This window comes from Gopherus flavomarginatus, chromosome 24, assembly GCF_025201925.1.
Source record: "Gopherus flavomarginatus isolate rGopFla2 chromosome 24, rGopFla2.mat.asm, whole genome shotgun sequence".
Classification (NCBI taxonomy): Eukaryota; Metazoa; Chordata; order Testudines; family Testudinidae; genus Gopherus; species Gopherus flavomarginatus.
The window spans coordinates 9,476,334-9,482,333 of NC_066640.1; the positions used below are offsets into that span (position 1 = coordinate 9,476,334).

At 53.7% G+C, this 6,000-nt stretch overlaps 1 protein-coding gene and 1 non-coding gene across 7 annotated transcripts in view; both read right to left on the reverse strand.

Moving 5' to 3' along the window:
* The window catches only part of PTPRS (protein tyrosine phosphatase receptor type S), a 244,058-nt gene extending 242,047 nt beyond the window's left edge, over window positions 1-2,011 (reverse strand). For 4 of the 6 annotated variants that reach the window (XM_050934412.1, XM_050934410.1, XM_050934411.1 and 1 more), the window contains exon 1: window positions 1,825-2,011. The gene's annotated coding sequence lies outside the window, so the exon portion shown is untranslated. The remainder of the gene's footprint in view (window positions 1-1,824) is intronic. The other 2 variants (XM_050934415.1, XM_050934414.1) reach the window with 1 other exon arrangement.
* A 754-nt stretch (window positions 2,012-2,765) lies between these two features.
* TRNAR-CCU (transfer RNA arginine (anticodon CCU)) lies at window positions 2,766-2,838 on the reverse strand. The gene has a single exon. It is a non-coding gene; the product is annotated as a tRNA-Arg (tRNA).
* Between the last annotated feature and the right edge of the window lie 3,162 nt (window positions 2,839-6,000).

A 6,000-nucleotide genomic window follows, 5' to 3' on the forward strand; every position in this document is an offset into this window, starting at 1 on the left:
TGGCATGAGCTACATGATGCCACAATGGGACCCAGGCACAATGGTGGCGCTAGGGTTTAAGCAAATTAAGCAATTGCTCAGGGTCCCGGGAAGCTCCACGAAGCCCCGATTTAGCATTACCCCCAAAATACTGTTCTTCTCTTTCAATGCAGACCAAACAAGTGTCTGGCCATGTGCTGGGCTGCTATAATTTTTGGTTCATGGAAATAATGCAATTAATTTTTTTAGGGGGCATGTGAATGGTCAAAAGGGCCAGGACTCCCATAATATTCCTGTTTACGGCCTCCAGTGGGCTAACATCAGCTCTGCCATAAGGCACAGCCTGCAAGGAGGTGCGGGGAACACAATGGGACCCAGGCAACAAGCCAGGGTGCCCCATGAGGGTGCAGTCCTGCCGAGCAGGGGCAGGCCATCGGCCATAAGAGGCATGAGACACGGGAAAGGCATCGCCATGGGGGACAACATGTCCACACAACCTGAGCACGGCGGGCAGTGGAGCTCACAAGGCAGCAGGCAAGCTGAGCAGGATGTTTGGTGCCCAGGGGAAGAGGCGCTGAGTCAACAGAAGGGGGCAGGATGCCCACAGGCTGGGGAGCAAAGCCGAGCGCTGGCGACTGTGCGTGGAAGCTGGAAGCAGCGGCCAGGCTGGGCTATGCACATCATGGGCTGGAGGAGGGCTGTTTCTGGAGAGGGGGAGGCTGCTTCGCTGTGCAGAGAGGGAAGAGAGCAGGGCAGCAGGGAGGGAGGGAGAAGCAATGGGGAGATCCTAAGGACTAGGGGGAGGGAGAGGGAGAGGGGGAGGCGAGGAGGGGTTTCCCTCCTGACTTCTCCACAGACCTCTCCCAGCAGCATCGCCTGTAGCAGTCCGGGAGCTGGGAGGAGCTCCCTGAAAGCAGCCTCCTCCCTGGTACCCAAGTGCAATGCCTGCCAAGGATGCAGCTCCCCACCCCCCACCCCAGCGCAATGGCCGGTTGCACCAGCGGCGCATCTTCAGCGGGCGCGAGCCCGGCTGCCTCTTTCCCTCTCTTTGTATCCAGCGTCTGCTTGTCCCCAGCGCATCCTTCCCGAGCCTGCCAGAGCGAGCGCCTCGGAGCCTCCCCTGCCCTCGTGCAATTCCCCCGGGACTCGGATGCACCCTGCCGTCAGCCCCAGGGGAAACCCTCCCCGGTGCTTTCCTGCGTCCTATCTGGAGCAACCCCTCGATGCTTGCGCGCAATCTTCCTGCCTCCTCCTCAGTTACACCCCCATTGCAACCTACCTCCTGCCCAGCACAGCCCCACTCCCAGTGCAATTCTCACCTCCACCCACTGCAATCTGGCCCGGGTTCAATTCTCCCCCTCAAATCTCCAGAGCTCGGGCGCTGCCTGATCCTGTCCCCAACGAAGCCCCTCCCCAATTCTTCACTGCAACCTGCTCCCCCTCCACGCCACTGTAACTCTCGGTGCTCCGCTACAACCTCTCCACTTCTGCTCCATTGCACCACCCCCACCCATGCACCCCTGCCCTGCTGCTCCAATCCACCCTGGCCCATACCCGTAGGGCTCCATTGCACCACCATCCCCCATGCAACTCCCCATCCTGCTCCATTGCAACCTCCCCACACCCCAATCTGCCCCACATGCAACCTGCTCTATTGCAATCCCCCTGCTGCTCCAATGCAAGCTCCCCACATCCCTAAAGCTCCATTGCAACCTCCCCTCCAACAACCCTCCTCCTGCTCCAACCCAGCCTGCCCCACACCCCTAAGGCTCCACTGCACCTCCCGCTGCTCCCGTGCAACCTGTCCACACACCCCCAGGCTCCATCGCGTCCCCCACCCCTTACCTGGCGGCTGGGCTGCCCGCTCACATCCTCGCCCGCCGTCCGGCCGGAGGAGGCGCATTAATCCCGGGCAGCCCCAGCCCCCTCCTCCCCCGGACCCGCTCGGCTCCCGGCTGAGGATGCTGCGCGGAGGAGGGGGCGCGCGGGGGACACTGCGGCTCCAGCTCCCTCCCGGGCTCCAGACACTCTCACAGGTGATGTCATTCCCCGAGCCTCCGCCGCCTGACGTCACCGGGGGCGGGGCCCGGGGAGGGGGCGGGGCGGTCGACGTCACCGCGGAGGCGCGAGAAGGCGGTGCCGTGAGGCCGGCCAATGGGAGAGTGGCGGCGCCGTCACGTGGGGAGGGCGTGGCAGCGGGCGGGAGGGGAGATTTAAAGGGCGAGGCGGAAGCGGCGCACGTGGGTGCGCGAGCACGTGGGGCGATGGCTGGTGGTTGAAGGTCTGTCGCGGCACGTGGGGTCAGTGGAAGGGCAGGGGCCGCACGTGGTGGGACGAGACCTCCGGATGCAAAGAGGATTTAAAGGGAAGGGGGCACATTGCGGGAGGGGGATTTAAAGGTAGAGGGTGGGGCCACATGCTGCAGCTGGGGAGGGTTAAAAGCAGGAAGTTTTGCAAGGCAGGGGGTGTTATGGCAGGATTCCTCTCTGGGTCTAAGGGCGAGCCAGGACATGGTGCAGAGACTAGGGAAGGAGTTAAAGCTAGGGAGAGCACCTGGTGTGAGTAGGCAGTTCACTGGAGGAGGAAAACAGTGCATCCAGCCTGTAGTCCTGCAGCAGCTGCCTGCACACCTCATTTGGAAGGGAGATTGCCTGATTTCAACTTTTGCTTTAACCCAGGGTTGTAGTATGGCTTTTAATGGGTCACACATCATAGAATATCAGGGTTGGAAGGGCCCTCAGGAGGTCATCTAAGTCCAGCCCTCAGCAGGAAAGAAAGCAGTTTTGCACCCCAGATGGGACTTGAACCCACAATCTCTGGCTTAGGAAGCCAATGCCTTATCCATTAGGCCACTGGGCCCTTGATGTCCAAGATCATCTTCTAACAGTGAACTCCATGTCTGCTCCTCACCCATGTGCAGAAAGACAGCTCAAATCTGAACCATCACTTAAATCCCCCTTAAACCCTGCAGGGACTTAAGTGCTACAAAGACTATATGCTACCTCTCCAAAGAGGGGTGAATTTCACCCAAAGAGAATAATGAGGGTGCTAACACGAAACCACAACCCAGCATATCACTTTGATCTAGAGGTATTTCCCCTGCTGCCTTTCAATGAGATGTTTGAGAATTCTCATAATAGACTCATAGACTCTCAGGATGGGAAGGGACCTCAGGAGGTATCTAGTCCAACCCCCTGCTCAAAGCAGGACCAATCCTCAACTAAATCCATTACCATCATTGTTATTTTTTTAACCTCCCTCTTTCAAAGAGTCATCTCTTGACAGAGCCCTGGGTTCCCACTGGAGGTTTTGAAGTCCTGCCAGAGATGCCAGCTGTCAGGAAAATTAACTAAAAAAACACTGCAATTCAAGGCTTCCAACCCCATAATTGCATTCCCATGTTCATATTTATTTTCATCAAACCCAACACGGGGGTGGCTTATTGAGAGCTCTGCAGATGCACTCATCACCCACTTTCCTGAGGGTGCCGAGGCTGGGGCAAAAGGAGTTTGGTTGCTTAATCACAGACTCATTAGAAGTAGAGACAGAAACGACCTCCTAATTCCTCTAGGCCATCCCTCAGCCAGTGTGGGATTGTTTGCTGCAGTATATTTTGTACCCTGGCTGGCTGGCTTGACATCTGTCACCATCAGTGCAAAGACTAAAATGTTTATGTCCTTCTGGTATGTCAGCACTTTCATGACCAGATCTAGATCTGCTATTTCAGGCAGTGTCTGGATTCTCCCCAATTATATTGCTATCTTTTTGGGAGATGATGGTAATACACGTACCTAGACAGAGACAACAGATAGGGAGCCCATCGCATTTCCAGAAAATGAAGCAAATGCTATCACCATTGTATTTAAAGTCTTGAACTGCAGACAAACTCCAGCGCAAGTGAGAGGAGGTTTAGCACAGGTGCACATAAAGTTAAGTGCTTGGTGTAGTCCTCTGTAATGAAAGTTAAGTCTCAAGCCGCTTAAATGTAACCTTTGGGAAGCAAATAAAAGCATTATCCTCATTCCTCCTAGTCATGGAGTGCTGTGTGTATACGCACTGTGTGTAAGTGAAAAGAAAAGCGCTACTTACACGTGGCCTGGTTCTGTATTAGGCCCCAGTTATCACTCACCACCAGCATATCCTTTTGTGTCAGGACGCAGCATTGCAGGGGTTCTTCCTCTCTCGTGCCCCCCTCACATCCTACTTCCGCAATGGTCCACTGTTTCTGTGGCCTCACCCTTCAGCCAGGTCAGTGCTCAGTCCAGTCCCTTTCCAGCATTAACAGAAGGCAAATTAAATCTGAACTCAAAATAGCCCTAGGCTTTAAAGTTCATAGTACAAACAGTCTCCATCACAGACGTCCAAGGCCAATGTTGTCATGGTTATGCCCCTACCTGGGCCACAATACTTGGATTAGGGCTAGGAGAGCCTTCCTTCCATGCCCTGGCTTTACCCAGAACTGACCCCTAAGAGAAACAACCAGTCTGACCTGCTGGGCTCTGATTGGCTTCCACTGGCTCCTGGCTTTTCTAGCTGCTGGAAGACCCACTCTTGCTGATTTTGCCTGCAGCTGATTATGGGAAAGGGAAGCCTCTCTAAGCAACCCCTGGAGGTCTGTCCTTGCTGGTCTTTCCTTCCAGAAGGACACCTTCTAGGGCAGGGTGTGTCAAGGCCTAGAGAACATGCCCTATGAAGGAAGGCTGAAAGAATTGGGTTTGTTTTGTTTGGAAAAGAGAAGACTGAGAGGGGACATGATAGCAGTTTTCAGGTCTCTAAAAGGGTGTCATAAGGAGAGGGGAGAAAACTTGCTCATCTTAGCCTCTAAGGATAGAACAAGAAGCAATGGGCTTAAACTGCAGCAAGGGAGGTTTGGGTTGGACATTAGGAAAAAGTTCCTAACTGTCAGGGTGGTTAAACACTGGAATAAACTGGCTAGGGAGGTTGTGGAATCTCCATCTTTGGAGATATTTAAGAGTAGGTTAGATAAATGTCTATCAGGGATGGTCTAGGCAGTATTTGGTCCTGCCATGAAGGCAGGGGACTGGACTCGATGACCTCTAGAGGTCTCTTCCAGTCCTAGAGTCTATGAATCTATGAAAGGCAGTGGTGGGGCCTTTGGCAATGGGCAGCACGTCTGCTACACCCAGTCACAGCCCGCAATTCAGTGAAGCATTTTAGGCAAGTCCCTCTGTATTCACCAAAGCACATGCTTAACTTTAAGTAGATGCTTAAGAACCAGTCCACGCTTAAGAACTTTGCTCAATAAGGGTTGGCAACTGAATCAGGGACTTACTGAGACGCTGTGGTGCACCTGCCAAGTTACACCTGCCTAATAGAAAGACTGAGGTTTGGAATAGGTGTGTAGCGAAGCATTTTGTTAGTGCTGAGGAGGATGCTAAGCCCACATCTCTCCAGGCACGTCCATTTTCCATCCACACATTGCCCCCTTAGTACCCTTCACATTGTGTGTGTGTGTAAGGGAGTGTGCCTGAGTCTTACATTTGCATTCAGTGTGGAGGCTATGACTGGTGTTCAGCCTTATTTCTACCCACCCTTAGCTTTTACTCACAACCATGCTGGAGCACATCAACCATGCACACCCATGCTGCAACTTAAAGCCAAAACGGAAAGGACTTGTCAATCAGTGCTCCGTCGGAAAAATCAGGGCCAGATCTGACTTACCCTGGTGAAGTGCCATTGATTTCAGTGGAGAGACCCATGATTTACACCACTGAAAGGAGAATCCTGCCCAGGAGTGACCAGAGACAGCATTATGGATCGCTGAGGACTGTGTGTGTCCTCTAGGCTGGCTCTGGGCACCCTCTGCATTAGTTCATTTGTGCCCTTACTTGTTGGAAACAGGGGTACTAGTACCAAGACCCCGAGGCATTTTCATTTTATCACCTGAGGAACCCTGTCGTAAAGCTGCAAACTGCCATGCTTCAGCAAAAGAGAAGAATATTGATCGCTGAATGGCTCGATTTCCAAAACTGGAGAAGTAATGAAGACGAAACAGTTTAG